The sequence below is a fragment of the Coturnix japonica genome, chromosome 14 (genome assembly GCF_054131305.1).
Source record: "Coturnix japonica strain WE chromosome 14, WE-NBRP24, whole genome shotgun sequence".
Taxonomy (NCBI): domain Eukaryota; kingdom Metazoa; phylum Chordata; class Aves; order Galliformes; family Phasianidae; genus Coturnix; species Coturnix japonica.
The window spans coordinates 1,789,913-1,808,740 of NC_140676.1; the positions used below are offsets into that span (position 1 = coordinate 1,789,913).

The 18,828-nt window shown below is 39.4% G+C and overlaps 1 protein-coding gene across 6 annotated transcripts in view; it reads left to right on the forward strand.

Annotated features, from left to right (window-relative positions):
- MEGF11 (multiple EGF like domains 11) overlaps positions 1-18,828 on the forward strand; it is a 254,537-nt gene that overhangs the window by 2,474 nt on the left and 233,235 nt on the right. For 5 of the 6 annotated variants that reach the window (XR_014934255.1, XM_015873314.3, XM_015873316.3 and 2 more), the window contains exon 2: positions 4,211-4,309. The gene's annotated coding sequence lies outside the window, so the exon portion shown is untranslated. Of the gene's footprint in view, positions 1-4,210; positions 4,310-11,714; positions 11,995-18,828 lie in introns of those variants that run through there. The other variant, XM_085515215.1, reaches the window with a different exon arrangement.

Consider the following 18,828-nt stretch of genomic DNA (forward strand, 5'->3'; position numbering starts at 1 on the left):
AGTAGACAGCCTAAAGAAATGGTAAACCAACAAAACTGAGGACACAGTGCTGGAGTCCTGGATTCACACAGTTCTAGAATCAACAGAACTCTTTTATATTTTCTTAAGGATATTTTGAGATGTTGTTTTCTCGTCCAAGGATTCCATCACTGGGGTTGAGGATGAAAGGTTTGATTGCCTTACAGTGTATCTTTGAAGCTGATTCTCCTATTCTTAAAGCAATTTTGAAGCAATGGACAGTTCAGTATCTTTTTCTGATTCATATGAAGCTGAATAAATGACTGTCTTTTCTCTTAGAGATTCCTTCTCCTGGATTGCTGGTTCAGGAAAAGCCAAATAGTGTAAAAATAGTACCCAGATCTGGAAAGGTCTTGGGTTAACATGCTGATCCTTGCACTTGTAAAATACAATCCCCACCCACCTGTGCGCTGGGTGCCAGCCCTGATTGCCTTGTTAAAGGTTAGTCTCCTTAGCACTCAGCTGCAGAGGAGTGCTGATTAGCGACCGTGCTGATATTTATTTGAATGAAAGACCATGGAAAATCAAGATCAGTATCCGAGGCTCTTAAATAAATGATTGCACTTCTGAGGAAAAATTCTTAGCCTTCGTTTGTTAGAAAGCACATAGAAACTCCCTCTATTTGTTAGCAGAAGTGATATAATGTGCATGAATGTCATAGCTGAAGGCACAGGAATGTTAGTGTGTTCAGTCAGAATGGTTCTGCTTGACGGTGAATCTCAGCTTAATGGATGTAGCACTAATTCTTATATTATCTTGGTTGTCAGTAATGTACAGCACTGAAAATGTCTTACAGGGGCTGTACTGAGCTTAATTGTATTTGTTGTTGGAAAGAAACAACAGGAAAAAACAAAAAACTGCCTGTAGTGTGAATTTACTGATTTTCTTCTTGAGATATTTGTAAAACCAGGAAGCTTTCTCCTGTCAAGTTTCTCTCCCTCTAATGGTGTTATGCCGTCACCTGATGACCAATTTTGCTTTTCCTTTCATAAGTTAAGAAAGTCAAACTCTTTGTTTTTCATGTTTTATATATATATTTTTTTAAAATTTTATTTCTGTTGAGATTTATTGCTGTTGCTCAAAATCCCCATCATATTCTGTATACTATTGGATCTGGATATTGGATATTCTTGCTATAGAGGCAATATTGCTTTTACCCCCAAATCCCATAATCTCATTGAAGAGAGATATCAAGACAGTTAAACAAGCTCTATTTTCTGCGATCCTGTATCAACTAGCATTAATTAAATCACCCTCCTTTAATTATTTCTGTTGAATCTCATATCAATTGGACTTTATTTTATGTTGCCTGGGATTTCTCTTTGACTGACAGGCCTATAATTACCTGGATTATTTCATTTATCCTCCATAATTATTCTACTTGTCGTTACAAAGAGCATAAGAATATGCTAATTTTCTTCCTCTCTCTTTCTCCTCTCTTGTGATTTGCTTTTCTCATGCATCAACTGTTAGGATTCAAATTTTCTCCATGGATTTCTATTATGATTCACCTTACGTTTAACTTTTCAATACCAGTTATCACCGCTGGGAGACACTATTAAACTGATTTGCGGTTGAACTGCAGCTCCCTTCCATTACCATGTCTAATGGGCTAAAATCAACCTTTCTGCTACTGTGAACAAGCTGCTTTGAGTTGCTTGTAACATAACTAGACAGATTTCTTCTCCAAAATAGACTGGAAGCTGATGCTGTTCTGAAATAAATTAAAAAACAACAGCAACAAAAAACCACCAGCAGCCAACTTGTCCTGCACATCTCCTCAGCTGTGGCAGGAGGATGGAGCTGCTCGGTGTTTCCAGCTCCTGGAAGCATAACAACGATCTGTCAGAGTTGCTCATTTTATTATGGTACGCGTTTGATTTTCCTCCCACCAACCTTTTACTCTTTGGATGCAGTTCAAAAATTTATTACATCACTGCACTGTGAAGCTGCCTGTTGTTTCATTTTACTTTCTGTACCTTTAGTTTGTTCGTTCCACAAATTCACTGATGCGAGATTTCAAATATTAAAGGCAAACAGCCTTTACTAAGCACTGTTTGAGTGTTAAACTGCAGCTGATTAAGGGGCTTTCATTTATTTGTAGATTATGATCAGCATTTGGTGGATTCCAATCTTTCTGTTTCTATAAAGTATGTTTATGTTTGTTGTGTTGCAAGTTACTGAGATAAGTTCGATCAAAGGAGGAGTTCACCACATCAGTCTTGGCATCAAAATGCATTTGAGTTGATTGGAAGGTTTCCCTTGAAACAGTCTGTGGTGTCTCAGCCTCTGCTGTAACGCTATGCATGGGTCAAAGGATGGTCTCACATAGGGGTGGGAAGACCTAGCAGGTCACCTTTGTGCACTCGATATCAAACTGGAATTTTTCCCTGCAGTATCCAACTCAAACCTGGGTCAGTGCTGCAGAATAGAATGCTCGGAGGTTTATTTACTCTGCCATAGCAAACAGAAAACAGGGTTATAAGGGTGACTTTTTTTTTTTTTGCCCTGACTTTCAAAATCAAGAACATTTCTGGGTGATTAATTTCTTCATGGATTCCTATTGTGAGAAATTAAACAGGCTTTTACTTGACTGTACTTTTTACCTGTGGGGAAGTCTGCTGTTAAAATGTGCAATGTACAAATGAGATATAAAAGCTTTTTCTTGAGATCTCAGAGGCACGTGTTGAAACTAAAGGAAAATACATCATACTGCATTTTTGGTGTTCAACTGCTCACGTGAGGTGCTTTATATTTTACTCACCAAAAGTATATGGGTTTTTGGTTTCTTTTAATAGCCACAACTACTCAATTTGTTGGAAAGATAGATGACAGTCTAAACTTTTAAAGAATATATTATTCATTTCAAAGAAAGAAAGAAAGGAAGGTTCCAAAATGCATGGTTTGGTCATAATTACTGTGAGGATCTAATTCTTAGTGAAGAACTCAAGTATTCCTTGTAGTATATCACAATAATTTAAATTATGCTGCCTAGTTTTGTATGTAATATTGTTTCCTAACTGAGAGTGTGAAAACTGACCAACAACGAAGATCTTGAATTCAGTGTGAAATTCAGAAGCTGACATGCATCTTGCTTACCATTTGAGGTTTTCATTTGGCAAATGTTCAAGCTTAAAATGTGTTTTTCATGATTATTACCTTATTAGAGCTCATTTACTATTCATGGAAATTGAGCACAAAAGGGATGTGAATAGTCAAAAGAAATCCATTTAAAAATTCAAATGAATATCCAAGGGAAATGGACTGCAGTATTTGCCTAGCTCTACTGGGTATACACTGCTTGTGAATGTCTTATTAGCAGATGCCTTTGTCATTGTCCTTAAGGCTTTCATCACAAATGGTGGATAGTTCTGTTATGACTTCATATTGCAGTTATGCAAAATTCATTCTTGAGATTGCTAAAATGGTTTTGTTAGAGCGATGCTATGTGACAGTGTTTGCTGTGTGGCTTCTTTTTCAAATCCATTGCAAATACATAATTGTTGTGATACTGACCTCTGAGTTTCGATGTGGTGTGAAGGAGTTGAAGAAACTCAGATCATCACCATCCTTTGCTAAAAGGTGTCCTTCCTCATGTCCTCCAACACTGCAATTATCCTTCTCAAAACTACTGTTGTAGAAATACTTAATACTTAGCTAGTGATGGGGAGAGCCTGCATCAACTGTGAGAGCATGATTATTTTCTGAGCGTGTTGATTATTTTCTACTTACACTGAGCTCCTGCCTGCTAAGTGGCACCTTCTTCTTAGCAGTCGCTTATAGGAGTAGGATATGTGTTTAAGCTGTGTCATCATTCCATTATTTCATGTTGGATTATTGTGTGACCAGCTGTGTAGTTTCTATAGGTAGATAACTGAAAAATAATTTACAGTATCATTCAGCTCAAGGTTTTTGAGATGCATTTCCTCGTGCAACTTAAGGTCAAAGGCTGGAGCTGTTCAGAGAGATCTTGCTGCTTAGCCAAATTTATAACTGCTTGAACTGAGGCAAAGAAGGTCAAATGGTTTTCCAGGGGACATATGCCAACTGAGTAGCTCAGCTAGGATTTGAGCCAAAGATTCATTCTCTTGCTTCATCACCTTTGGCTGTAAATAGTGGACTTGGTTCTGGTTTTTGAAGATCTTAGGCAGGTAGCATTCAGTCCCATAATATTTTTTTCCTCTTTTTCTAGTCCTGATTCCACATGTATGTCATGTGTGCTGCTGAGGAAGTGCAGGGCATGGCTGTGAAGAGATCTTCCCACCTGTTGAACTCACAAGTGCAGCTACAGGTAAGAGAAAAATTTTCTGATTAAGTAAATTGAAGATAAAGGAGCAAATGCAATTCTGTGTTGGAATGGTTCTGCTTCTGTGCTTAGAATCAGGTGACATGAGTATTCTCACAGGTACAACAACTTACACCTTCAGAAGCACGTGAGAAGGTGGTTGGACAGTGCTGGGTTATTCTGATCTATTACTTTTTGCTTAAAATTGAGTTCCGCATGCTATTTTCTAGCTTATCTCACTATATCTTTTTTCCCCCCTTTCCTTCTGTCTCTTCAGTTCCTTTTTGGAATTTAATATCTCCCCTTTGTGATTTCTGCTCCTTATCTTCTCTTGATCTATTTCTGCTTCTCTGTTAGATTCTGTCCCCTTGAAACTCCAACCAATGCCTCCCCATATGTCAAATATAAAAACAAACAAACAAAAAACCAACCAACTACAGGACACAAGGCTGTGAAAGGAACTGAGGAATGTTTATGTGATTGCAGCAGGCTGACCATTACAATGACTATATTTCCACAGCATTTCTGATGCTGGGCTTGACAGTTTCATTTCTGAAACTATTTATACTCACAAAGTCTGTAACAGCATTTTCATTATTTTCTTTTATGATTTTTCCCCCCTGTATTTTATCAAGCTAGATTCTTTTGCTCAGGCTTGATTTCAGACAATAGGAGTACAAAGTGGAAAAATCCTTTCTGAAAGTGACTGTAGCTTTTTATCTATTAAAGCATCTTTCTATGTCCCATCACATTTTTATCTCAGTCTACTTTTCAGCTTCTGTGTTTATTTGATCCGATGTGAAGACGTGCAGGGGAGACTCAGATGAAAGTTGCTGCTAAGGAATATGTGTGCTCATAGCTGAGGAATCTTACTAAAACTGCCTTCCTTATTATTCATCAAAGTTCTCTTGCTGCTCCAGATCCTGCTTCCAGAGCATGCCATCTAAAAGCAAAGGCAAACTGTAACTATTGTTGCATGCTGAAAACATGGAGTAGTTATTTTGCTAAACAACTGCTAGCAAACATCACAATTAGCAAGGATGGAGAAGAACTATCAATTTTATTTTCTCGCTTTTCACAATACGATGCTGTCTGAATGTTTCAGTATGAGATGTTCCATTTTTCTTTCTGTTCCTGAATTTCATCTTAATTGAAAGGGGGGGAAAAAAAGACACAATTTGGGGTTTTGAAAATGAAACTACAACTAACATTAGATATTCCTAAATGATAACATTGTATTGAATTCTGCGTGGAGATGTGAAACCTCGTGCGCTGGTAGTTTGGAAGAACAAGCTACTGTCTGCTGAGGGTGTTTCAGATACAACTTACTCCTTGATGCAGTAGTTTCATCAGTGATTGATAGGCTTACTAGACTATCAGACATTGTCATCTATCAGGACTTTCTTACAGACCACTAGACTTCCTTAGGATACTGAAAGCATATGGAAGGGACAATTTTTGCTATGATTTCATTGGTTACAGCATAGTGATGATGTCTTTATTTCTCTTCAGCCTTCTGTTACTTCTGTGTTTCCGCACTGTTGACATCATTTCAGGGCAATAGTAGAATAAGTTTGTGACAATATATGTTAGTAACAACTGTCTGAACTACGGCCCTTACTACATTTGCTTGCCTCAGAGTCTGCTTGCCCAGGAAGGTCAGCAGGTTGTTTGCTTCCTGTTGAGTTAATTGGCAAGGTATATAATCACTGACTGCCAAGCAAATACGTTTGTTTAATCTTTGCTGGTTGTGGATAACAACCACCAATAGACAAAAGAAGCCCCTTTTTAATAAGCTAATTTAGAGCTGGATTAAAGTGAGCTCTTCCTTAAATCCCAAAGTATCAGTATTAGCTACTCTTCATATGTACGAGTAAGATAGACGTGTACTTTAGATACATACCCTCTGATCCCTTTCCTTACCTGACCATGCAACAGTAAAATAGTACAATTGATTCAACTACAGCATGAAAAGTTTACCAGGGGTGTTTTACATCCGGTTATATACTTATAGGCTGATGCCAATAATAATAGCAAGATTAAATAGAATACAGCACAGACAAGGATTTCTGAATTAAGATGTGCAGCAGGATTGTTAGTTGATCGAGTCCTAAAGACTGAGACAAGTTTTAAGATATTCTGACTCTGAAACAAACGTTTCTATTATTCTTATTTTAATTGATGCTTGTTATTCATCATGATGATGAGAGCATGCTTTGCATCAGTGTACTATTGATGGCTGTGACAAACTTAGTAACCTCGTTCAGTCTGTAAAGTTATACACTTCCTTCAGATCCTCCCTTTACCTTTTTAAGTGCTTTTTAAATTTTGAAGGACAAAATTGTTTTGGACAATCAGAGACAACTGGGAGGAAGTTCAGTTGTTTTTGTTCTTTTTTTTAATATAGGTGTTCTTTTAGTACTGCTTCATTTTCATTTCTTCCAGGGATTTTTGTATTCTCCATTTGCACAGAATGTGACTGTTTTGGCTGTTCGGTGTCCTTAGGATTTGTAGGTTCTAATTAGAAGAAACTTATTTTGATTAGAGTTGATGGGATTGAAATGCCATGTAGTTATTAATTTCCTAGTTTTAATTTTGTTACTTAGTCATATCTTACCAAACATATCTTAGAAATACATATATATTTTTTTCCACCTGAAAAGTGGCAAAGTAGAGAGATAATATAATATAACACTTGGAATTGTTGTGGGAGACCTGTCTTTTATCCACTTTCTTTCATAACAAAAGGGATAATAACTGTGACTTACATTTGTGATTTTTGTTAGTAGATCAAACTTCTCCCTAAAGTAATCAGCTACAGTTCAGTTGAATCAACGCTATTTCTTCGATTTGCATAACTGCATGATTATTTTCTTCAGCTTTAATAAATATTTAAAAATTATGTTTTAGATCTACATTGTACTAAATGAGGAATAATTTTCTACCCTGCTTCAGTGCAGATGCATTAAGAGAAATAGCAGTGGTTAAAAATGATGGTCATACACACCAGAGAGAGATTAAGAGCAAGGTCTGATATCATACAAGATAAAACTTGCACCAATTCCCACATCATTGGCCAGTTCTTAACTCATTTTCAGTGCCCTTTGCAATTTACTTGGGAAACAGATTCAAAAGTTGTCTTTGCTCGTGGAAAAAACAATTGATGTGATTGAATCAGGCCCCAAATGCTAAATATCTATTTGAATTAAATGAATAATTGCTGGAACTAATCTGCGTTCTTCTGTTAGTGATACCCACAGTTAATGCTGTTTGTATTATTTTTTTCCTTACGCATTTTTGGGAGCATTGGGACCTTAATCTTTAAGGCAATAGGCCCATGGTATATATTATAAAGGTCTCTGGAAGGACTGAAGCTGTGAGGGGTATCCACGTTTTTTTTTTACTCTTTAGACTGAAGTATTTATTGTATTTCTCCAAATTTGGTAGCTTACTCAACCATTCTGTCACTGCATTAAGTGAATTGTGAGCTGTAGGAATGCAGAATTACCTTTCTAAATGAGAATAAATTCTTGCAATTATTATTTGGGTAGATCAAGGAAGTCAAACAAAACATGTCCAGAATTGGCTCAGGCGAAGGCTGTATTTTCTATATTGCCTACAACTAATATGTCTGTATCTGATTTGGACACTTTGTATTGGTAGAAGGGAGCCATGCATAAATAAGGCCAACAGTATTATTCAGTATTATTAATGATGTTGTCTACCTTTAGATTCTCAAAAACCAGCAAACTAATAAATTTTACATATTGGAAAAAAATCACAGATAAATCAAACAAATATATAAATTCTTTAAGGTATTTAATATGTGTTAAGAGGACAGAATGATGAATTCAATATTGAAAACCAATATCAAGTTTACAATTATGTACCATTTATCATCACTGATTGCACAGACAGCATATTATTGCAGGGAACAGGATGATTCATAAACTAAAACCCTGAATGGCTTTATAAAAAACAATTTAAGATTCACGTTACATCTGAAAAGCTTTGGTTTTCTTTTTTGAGCATTATTTTCAGAACTAAATCATACTTTCAGACACAATTTATGCATATTTAATTTCTTGAGCTTTAATATTAAATGTGCAATCGTTTTAGATTGTTGAAAACTGGTTTTTACAAACCATCACCTGATTCCTTGTAGTCTTATTTTCTGAGGCCCAATTTCCCTCTTTGGGTTAAAAGAAGTTATGGAAAATGTGAGGGTAGGTAGGAACTGGTTTTGAATTGGGCGTGTAGAGCAAGCAAGTAAAAGCAGTACAAAGTGTTCTTGAAAGGTGATTTGACTTTGAAGAGAAATGATGTACATGTGGCAGTTTCTTACTCAACACATCTCCCAGGGTAAAATTCTGCCTCCCCAAAAAAGTCAATGGCCAAAGTCCCAGTGAGTTCATGGTTTTCAAACTTCCATTGTCTGTCTGTACTGAAGGACGTACCTGCTTCGCTTTGTGAAAGAGCTGCACTTTAAAGTCCTGTCACCCCAGCTGAGCTCTGGGAGAGAAAAATGAATTCTTTTCTGGTTCACACTTTATCAGCAGAATTATTAAGCAGTTTTCTGTTGCAGTCACTCTTGTAGTGCACTCTTGGTGGTTTTTCCTGTGTTAGGTTGGTTTTCTTCCATTTTTTTTCATAGTTTCATGGGAATAACCAAAGAGATCATCTCACCTAACTGAGGTTGTGTACCAGTAACAGGTGTCATGGTTTTGTCCTTCAGAATTTCAGCAAGCCTTTCTGATTTATGAAAGAATCTTGCTAAGCCTGAACATTCAGCTTGTCCGTACAGTTACAATTCTAAGCTAGAATCACTGAGTTAATAAGAAGAAAAAGGCAAAAATATCTTATTTGTAAGTCTTGCGTTTTTAAAAGAAAATAACTGAACTAGAGTCCCCGTGATGCAATCTAATGGTGTTTATTTTTATTGCCTGTGTGTTTAGAGGACAGTTGCAGACGACTACAATATCCATTTATTATTAGTCAACCTCAGGTGTAAAACACATTCATAGCCAAATGCATTGACGTTTCTGAAGTCTGCTACCCTTTAAATAGATAACTATATTTCAGAGAATATCAAGACTGTACTTTTGTTTCCAAATGAAACAATTGAGCCATATGGGAATTTACACCAAAACGAGCAGCAGGAACGAGTACTTTGTGTTGAACATCTGTAAACATTCATGCAATAATGTATTGTCTTGGTCTTTGATGTTCAGGGCGGTCATCATTTGACAGAAGGCTTCTCTGGGAAGTTCTAAAGAGAGCTTTAAAAGACAAAAAGGAAAGGTACAAAAAGCTCAGAGCAGCTAGCTGGCCTGCTTTATTTTAAGTAGACTGGTTCTGTCTTCATGTATTTCATACAACATTTCTTTTCTAAAAAGAAAGATCAGGGAGGCTGAATAATTCCCCAACTGGATTCTGATGACAGTCATAAACAATGCCATCAGTACGGAGCAACTGCTGTATGCAATATTCCTATACAAACAATAAAACTAATTACCTTTAGTCAATAAGTCTAGTTCAAATTTGATCTATTCCATTTTATTAAATATTGAAAATAATTTAATAAATAAATGTGATTGCTAATTTATTATTGATATTCATTATTAGTATGTTTGTAAAAAATAATTAAAAACAGGAAGGGAATAATGGGGATAAATTCATCTCATGCACTTGTATTGCTGCAGATCCTGATCAGGTTTCCTTAACCATAGTTAATGAAGAAAAATAGCCTTCTGGAGCTAGCGAGAAAGTGTGGAGCTGGGTCTGCAAAAAAGTGGGTAAGCCAGCAGTCCTTGCCAGCATCCACTCTCCACTGTCCTCTTCTTCTAGTTTAGGTGGCTGGCTCACGTTGCTGGGAGCACTGCAGGCTGACACATGGGGAATGGTCAGGGACCTGGAGGTACAAAGGCAGTGGTGGGAGTGGAGAGGTTTGTGAGGAGACTGGGAGATTGCTGTGAGTCCCTCATGGAAACAGGACACCAACGCTGACCCACACTGTCCATTTTGAAAGTCTGCCATCTACCTGCGGTCTCATACTGGTTTGTTATCATGAAACGCACAGTGCAGGTCAAAGGATTTTGGCAGTTTCGCCTATATGCAAAATACAGTATGATGTGGGAGTCAGCACGTGGCTACAGTGACAAAATGTTCATTAGTCTTTTTGCTGTATGATCAAACAGGGACTTGATCTTACGCGTCTTACATGCTGAGATGTTAAAAAAGCCTTATCTTGGCAAATGTTATTCTAATTAGAAAATAATCAGTAATGCTGCACAACACAAATAGCATTTCATCTTAAAAGGACTGTACGATCATACGATTGTTGGCTGTGAGCTAAGTTAGTGCAGCTGTTAAAATCACCTCTCATAAGCATTTGAATCTAAAGATTTTTATCATACGTTTGTAACTTCTGGAAGGAAATTACAACCATGGGGTATGATTCATTCCCTGCTTGATATCGCTGGGCATCATCCAGTTGCATTGAGCCACCCTAAAAAGCAGCAAGTGGTGCAGCTGATTTGACAGTACGAGGGCAGATAATCTGGACAGTAGAGGATGCTAGAGAAGAAGTAAATTTTCCATCGTGCTTTACTCTGTTAGCATTTGCTCAGTCTTGCCTGGCGTCAGCACTAGCCAGCTTCTCTCTATCCAGAGGCTGCTTTAGGCAGAGAACTGTATGTGTTTGCCTATGGCTGCATGTCTCTGCAACTGCATGCATGTGTGCGCTTACAAACTGAGGCATCTTGAAATGGTTCCAGAAGTTTGTGTGATCTCCTGCTGAGCACATCCATGGAGTTTGATATTAGTCTGCTCTCGAGATCCTGTTCTTTCAGCTGTGAGACCTTTTTTTTACCCCCTATCTTCCCTCTGCGGAGTATTTCCCCCTCAGCTGTAGGGGCTGCCTTCCTCGTTCCCACCTACGCTGGTGGGGTTGCAGCCCTGAGATGCCAGGGTGCCAATCTGATTCTTTGTCCTTTGAGTCTGTTTCACAGTATTTTAATTGAATCGGGTGTTAAAAAAAAAACCTATACATAAAACTCAAGGATTCGGCACTGAATAACTACCCCCAAATGGTAATCGGTTAAATAAATAACAAGACTACAAACCAACCGCGAGCAAACGAACAAGTCAAAAATTAGTATCAGCGCTACTGGAAAGGGGAAAGTTTCAGCGCTCTGAAGCTGGCCCCGTGTGCCGCGTGTATATGCGAGCATCCAAGGGCAGCGGAGCCCGGCGCCTGCAGCGAGACAGAGACACGCTGCTGCTCCGAGCCCCGCAGCGACAGCCCGAGAGATGCTGCTGCGACTTGGTGCTGCGCTGGGGACTGATGGAGCGAGCCCCCACCCCTATCTCCTCCCTCTTTCCTCCTCCTTTTCCCTCCCCCAGGTCCTGCGGGGAGGCGGGTTTAAGGTGGGTCGTGTGGCAGCGGTAACTTTCCTAACAGAGCCAAAGAGGCGCTCGGAGTCCCCCGCAGTAGCGTCTCCTCGCCGTCCTGGTCAGCGGTAGCAGCGCGGTGCCCCCGTGCGAGCGGCCCCGGCTCGGCCGTATCAGCCCGGGCTGCCGCTCGCCGCCTCCCGCCGCCGCCTCCCGCAACGCCGCGCAGCCGCCGCCGCCCGCAGCATCCCGCGGAATCCGGCCCCGACGGCGGCGATCCGGCCCCGCGTCCCGCCGAGGTAGGTGCGGGGCGGGACAGGTGCGGGACGCTGCGGGGAAAGCGGTGCCGGAGCCCCCCGCCCGCAGCTGCGGCCCCCACGCCCCGTTTGATCCCGGCGATGCTGCTGTGGGGCAGGAAGCTCCTTTCGCACCGTCTGTCTGCGAGGGAAGAAGTCCCTTTCCCTGCTCCTCCTGGAGCTTCCCGGGCACCCTGATAAGTTAGGGGCAGGGTAGGGGGCGATCTCTCTCCAGTCATCGGCTTCTGTCCCTTTCTCCGAGCCTTCTCTCGGTTCCTGATGGTTTTGGAAGTGCTGATCTAAGAGATACGTGCCGAGGGGAGACCTTATGGATTTATTAGGACTCTCCCTGTCAGCGCTTCTCTCGGAAGCTGCCCCCCACCACACACACACACACGGTATGTTTTACCGGGGTGTCGTGTAAGCACCAAGTTTCTTCTGGTTTCGGAGGCAGCTTGTCCCCGCGTGTCCCCGTCCTCGGGATGCTGCTCTGCGCGGGCGGCAGGACTCGGGAGGATGCCTCGATGCTCGCGGTCGTGTTGCTACCCGTGCATGTACTTAACAGGGTTCGTGATAAAGGGAGTCTTTGGAGTATGGAAAAGGCACGTTGGAGAAGTTGTAGGATGCGGCGTGTAAGTGACAGCTTCAGTTTCTTGAGGATGGGAGCTGGTGTAATCATACTCTCGCTGGTGCTACTCAGTGCTACCAAACGTTCCCTTATTTTGCATAGGAGGGACTTCTGCCACTCTGCCAGATGGTTGCAAACATAGAGGGAGAAGTTGGGGAGTGTGAGGACATCCGCACCCTCCGGTGTTTAGCTGAGATCCTCAGGTGACAGCACAGAGTTCTTATGTCTATTAATACTCATTTAGAAGCACTGGGCATCTGTGTGGCCCTGAGAGGTGGGAGAGGGTCAATATAATGTGAAAGCAGGGCAGCCAATCTCTTGTCATATCACAGGGGTTGAAGATTTGTGTCCAAAGAACGGGTAGATGTGGCACTGAGGGACATGGTTAGTGGGAATGGTGATGGAGTAGATGGTCTTGGTAGTCTTCCCAACCTTAGTGATTCTATTTAAACCCTGTGACCACTAAATACTGTGAAGGCTGTGGTTCACCCCCTAGCAAGAGGGAACTCAAAAGTTAACTACAAGGAAGCCTGCAGTTTATATCTTTATGATTTCCTGGATTAGAACATAAATATGTAACATTAATTATGAATTAACTAGAATATAGCAGCCTATCTACCTTCTATATCGTGTCAAACAGGAGAGATCCCTCCTGTCACACTCAGTCTTGTATTTGGGTAATAGAAATCTCAGTCTTATGAATAGATGTGATGTTTTTAAATTTCACATCACCAAGCTGATTAATATTGTGGAGGTTTCTTCTGGTATATCCAAGTCTAAGTCTGAACCTTTCCAGTTCTGTTAGAGTTCCCCAAAGATATTCTGCCCCTCTGTTTGGACCTTCTTTACATGCCCACTTCGTTGTTAAGTTCCACATGTTTTCCTTCTCAGAGTAAAATCTGATGGATGGATTCTTACTTGGCCAATAGTAGGGCTAACTGAAAGCAAATAATCTAATCAGTTTTATCATAGGATTTGATTTTATGTGATGATTTACAGACTGAGAATCTGGTCTTGCAAAAGCTTAAGAGTAAGTTTCTGTTCACTGGAATTGGTGTGGAGTCTGTTCAAGTTAGTATGAGGCACCTGAATTGGTTTTGCATTAGGATAGTAAGTACTCATAAGTAGCTGTGCTTAAGGGTAATAATAAGTGTTTGCAAAATCAATCTAAGTGCAAGTGCGTGAGTTCTTATGTGTCAGCAACAACCCCTGGAGACTTCTTCAGTGTTCAGGCTGTTGAACTTTGTTTTATTTTTGCTTCTTGTTAATAACCAAGTAAATCTCTAATGGAGCTGTGGAAGTTCTGTAGTGCATGGTGAAAGTGTTTCAACATATGAAGCACTGAAAGTGGTCAGTGTTGTCTTTTTAATCAACCCATCATATACTTGATGAAATCTTGTAATTTCAGTTTAGAAAAGCCCAGAACACGCACAAAAAGATGTCTGAGGCAGAATACAAAATGCCAGGATAAATTGTGTTGCCCCTATTGCTTATTTGTTGAAAAAGGACTAGTCTGATCTCTTGTTTTTACAGTTAAATATGTTAATAGTCAAAGTATCAACTAGAAGACAGAGCTCTCCTCTAAGAAGTTGCATGTCTGAGTGTATTACTATGAATGGGGCACGCAGCCATCTTCACTTGGAATCATCCCTTGTGCTGTAAATGTTAGGCAGATTTAATATTTAAGCAAATGCATGAAGCAAAACTATAAACCTCTGAAAACAGTTAATTATGCTGGAACTGGGAACGTACCTTCAAGTAAAGCCCGTGTAAACTATTTCTCTATAGTGTGGTCACAGTTCTTGAAACCCTTTTATCCTTGTCTATGAAGTCATTTCTAATTCTACGCTCTGACAAAGAGGGCACTTCATTATTGTTTTCAAAGCCATGTGGTTTGAGCTACTATTTAAATATAATATTTATAATGCTACTATGGCTGTAAAGCTTAAAGAGAGAAGTGCTGCATACCACTGCATACTAAAAAGCTTCTATATAATTACAACTTTTAGTGACACTGCTGTGCAAATCTCTGGGGCAGGAATTTAAACAGACTTTATACACTTCCCAGGTACTTTATGTAAAAGCCATAAGCTTTTTTAAACAAAAACAAAACTGAAAACACAATCAGATATGGAGGCTGGAGGCTTGGGGGATCTTGGAATTACAGGGCACTAGTTTTTCCATAGTAAGAACTACAACCTGCGTGTCAGCTGTTGGCCTTTGTGTACTTTCAGGTGCAGAGAGTGTATGTGGTCCATCTTTACCACCTTGGTTTTGAATTACCTATTTATGCACCTCTTTATTATTGCCATTGAATGCAAATATATCATTTCCAGCTGTGTCTTGAAAAGGAGTGCTGGGAGATGTAGGGTTACTTACGCAGCCCTTCCTTCCCTTACATATCCATGCAGACAGTGCAAAAGTCAGAGACTAGCTCCAATGGAAAACCAAAGTCACTGAGAGTTTCTCCATGATGATGATGAACACTGGACCACGTCGTAGTTCCCAGTAGGATTCAGGCTTCTGTCATCTTGCCTTTTCTAGCATACCCTTTGTGGTACTGTGGTTGCTGCTTCATCAGCATTCAGTTGTCCTATGAGGCATCTGTCATATCAGGTATGCTGTGCAGCTATCTTGGTTTTCCTAGGGCATCTTAAACAGCAGTTGGCATCCATCTTTGGGCAACTGAATCCTTCCCTGTTTTTTTCAGATATTACTAAAGCCCACATATGGAAAACCTTTGACTGAGAAAATAGATGCAGTTATCATTGTTAATAAATGAGTTACTCCCAGGGTTGTTTAGACGTTAATGGGAAAGACAAAAAAAACAACCCTCAACCTCATGGTTCTGTACTGTGCTGGTTGTCTGTACTGCAGGGGGAATTGGTAATTTTCTTTGCACAAAACTGACTGAAAACTCTGTGAGGAAGTTGTGTGTGTTAAGGTGAGAGAAATGAAAAAGGCTGTAGAAAATTAAAAGAGCTACTCTCAAAGGAGACAAATCCCAAATAGAATCAGTTTTAAGGACTGTCAGATGAATCCTGACATGATACTTCTATGTGATTCCTGTGAGTGATGTACAACTGGGGCATAAGTATAGGGAGGAGAAATTGTGTTCAAGAGTTTATGAGACTGGATCTTTATTTTAGGAATTAATGATTATTTATGCTGTTGTGAAGATGAGAGTCAGTAGCTGCAGAACTGTGGGCTGCAGCCCAGAGAATCTGAGGTATTTAGTCAGGATGTTCAAAGACTAAGCCAGAATTCTCTCAGATGTGTGTGTTTACAAACACTTGTATATGAATGGTAGTGCTAAGCCCTCCAGGCAGTTTCTCCTGTCTGGCTGCTGCTCAGAAGGGAAAGTGCTGAAATTTGTATGAAAGCTTCTTTCTGAGAGAGATGCAGGATGAAGGTCACCACTTAGCCAGCCTGCAGAAACACAGCGGGAAAGAAGAGCGCATCCAACTTGAACCAGATTGCAAATAAGATCAGTGTTGGTAAGCCTAACTTTCTCCTTTGCAATAAAAAATGGCACAGAGAATTTCTCCTAGTAACAGACTGACTTTGTGGAGGATAATGAATGAATGGGCAAGAGACTAAAGTCTGATTAGCTGCTAGAGACAGCTACTGCATCTTACTCCTCTTCCAGGCAGAGTCTAAGTAAAAATAGTTCCGTGCCGTGGCTTCATATACTTCATTTTCTAGGGTTTTCATCTCAACACATGAGCAATAATAGTCACTCTGAAAAGTAATTTGAAGAGTTAAAAAGGCACCAGAGAACTGCTGGAATATGATTGCTTAAAAGTTAGTCACGTGTGAAATTTGCCAACAAACTACAGAGAAGCTGAGATGCAATATCGGAATTCATACTTGCCTCCTTAAGTTGTCAGAACAAGAAAGCAAATCAAAAACTCCGGTGCTTAGAGGATTCAACTTATCTGCAGATAGTACTGCTAGGTAAGATAACTGTGGAACATTTTCTATTTTTCCATAGTTTGAATCTTTAATACCCATGTCTGTTTTTGAGGCGATTATTGAAATAGCACAAGCAGTCATCTGACAGAGGCTTGCATTTTAAGAGCCTTTGAAAGCAGAGGCTTTGGTACAAGTTTGTATTTTTTAAAGAAGCGTAATGTATGGAAGTGCACTGATACAGAGTCAGTGTAAGCATGTGGAGAATCAAGGTCTTTATCATTTTTTTAACATCTACCAAGCGAGAGAAGCATGGATGATTTGTAAGTAGTCGACTGGCATATGGTACCATTATGATAACATCGTGTTCACAGCACTTTCCAGATTGATATACAACCTTCCTAAAATAAGCTTAGTAGAAAAAAGAAAAAAGGATGTAAAGTCATTTAGCAGCCAGCACACTTTTGGTAGCAGTATAGGACGTCGGTAGGTGACTTCGCTGACACTCTTTGTCAAATGAGTTGTGTGTCCTAGTCTAGTACCTACCTGACAGGCAGACATTCCAGAAAACTGCCATTGCACTTTGTACGTTGGGGTTTGATTTCTGCTTTCTTAATTCACAATGAAATGCTTCATTCATTTTCGTTTCTTGCAATTTTGGTGAACTCATGGGGTTTAGTACAAGGCAAAGGGTTTGTTTCTTGGGAGGAAGTTCGGTATTAAATGTATTGTTTGCTAGGGTTATCTGGGGATGGAGACTGAATTATAATCCAGAATAGATATTTACATCCAGAACTAAGATTGAAGCTGTCTCATTGACATGCTGTGTCATTTATAGTTCTCAAGGAACAGTAAAATCATAAATATTCTTGGAAGCAGAAGCCTTGACAAGACAAACTGTGGCAATGTTTCACTGTTCAAAGGGTTTTTATCTACTTGCCACAGCTAGCTTAATTCTATTAACGAATTAAAACAATGATACAGTATATGGCGTTATTATAGCATAAATTATACTTTTGTTTGCCTTCATTTAAATGTAAAAGCTGTAAATATCACTTTAAAGGATTGCTGGCTGATTAATTTGGAATTGTATTAACTTGTGTGTGTTGAAATGGATAAGGCAAATCAAAACCATTAAAGTTACAACACCTACCATTTCTCAAACTTAGTAAAAATGTCCAGTGCAGCAATGTTCTCTTTTCCTCTTCTAATTTTCTTTTTTTCTGCATATTTCAGGTAGGCATTTTATCAACCAAACAGGTCCAATCAGTTATTTTATAGATTCAATTCAAGTATCAGAAAATTTACTTCTCATGGTTATTATGCATTACGTTCTACAAAAGGTCATGTGAGTAATCATGCACTAAAACTCTAGAGAAAGATGAGTTTTATACCAGTATTTCTTTGCAAAGAGTTTAGTAGACATTTGAAGACTTATTTTTGCAGGTAGTAGGGATCTTTAGGACAAGTTGCCTTCTGGATATGATGTCTGAGCCACTCTTCAAAGTGGACTAACAGACCAGACTACAGAATCACAGAATTATCAAGGTTGGAAAAGACCTAGAAGATCATCCAGTCCAACCATCACCAATACTTCCCAGATAAATCATATCCCTCAAGGGGACTAGGCCAGATTACCTAACTTTTCAATTAGTCAGATCCAGTGAGTTTGACTCAGCGCTTTCACCATAAAGCCTTTCTTTCATTTTATTTGTATAGAAAGGTAGGAAGGCTAAAAGAGTTATTGGAAATGAATGAATGAGCAATTTTGAAGATTGTAATTCCAAACTTTGGTCAAGGTATCATAGTTTTGACAGTTTTGTCCTAAAACTTTGCATTTACATTTTTATCTCATTTACAATATAGAGTGATGGTTTTCCTAGGAACTTCAAGTTTCTGTGAGCTTTTCCAGAATGAGGACTTTTGGGTATAATCCGAGGTATTTCCAGGTAATGTTAGGAAATAACCATTATACTTAGGTAGAGAAAGGAACAGTCATTGTAGACACTGACTAGAATTAATAATCACTTTTCCAGGAGACTGCAAAAATCTTGAATAAGTGCTCCAACAAATCAGTGTTTTTTAGTGGTGGCAAGTATAAATTATAGAAAGAAGTTCTTTTCTTTTAGAGTCTTTGGTGCCGTTATAGCTGTCATTAATTATGTATTAAGTGTTTGAAAGGAAAGACATCAGTAGCCATATAGGATATATTTGCATAGCAATTGAGGATTGATTTGGTGCAGTTTCTGCAGTGAAGGCTACTGGGACTAAGTCACAGGAATTACAAAAGTGCTGAA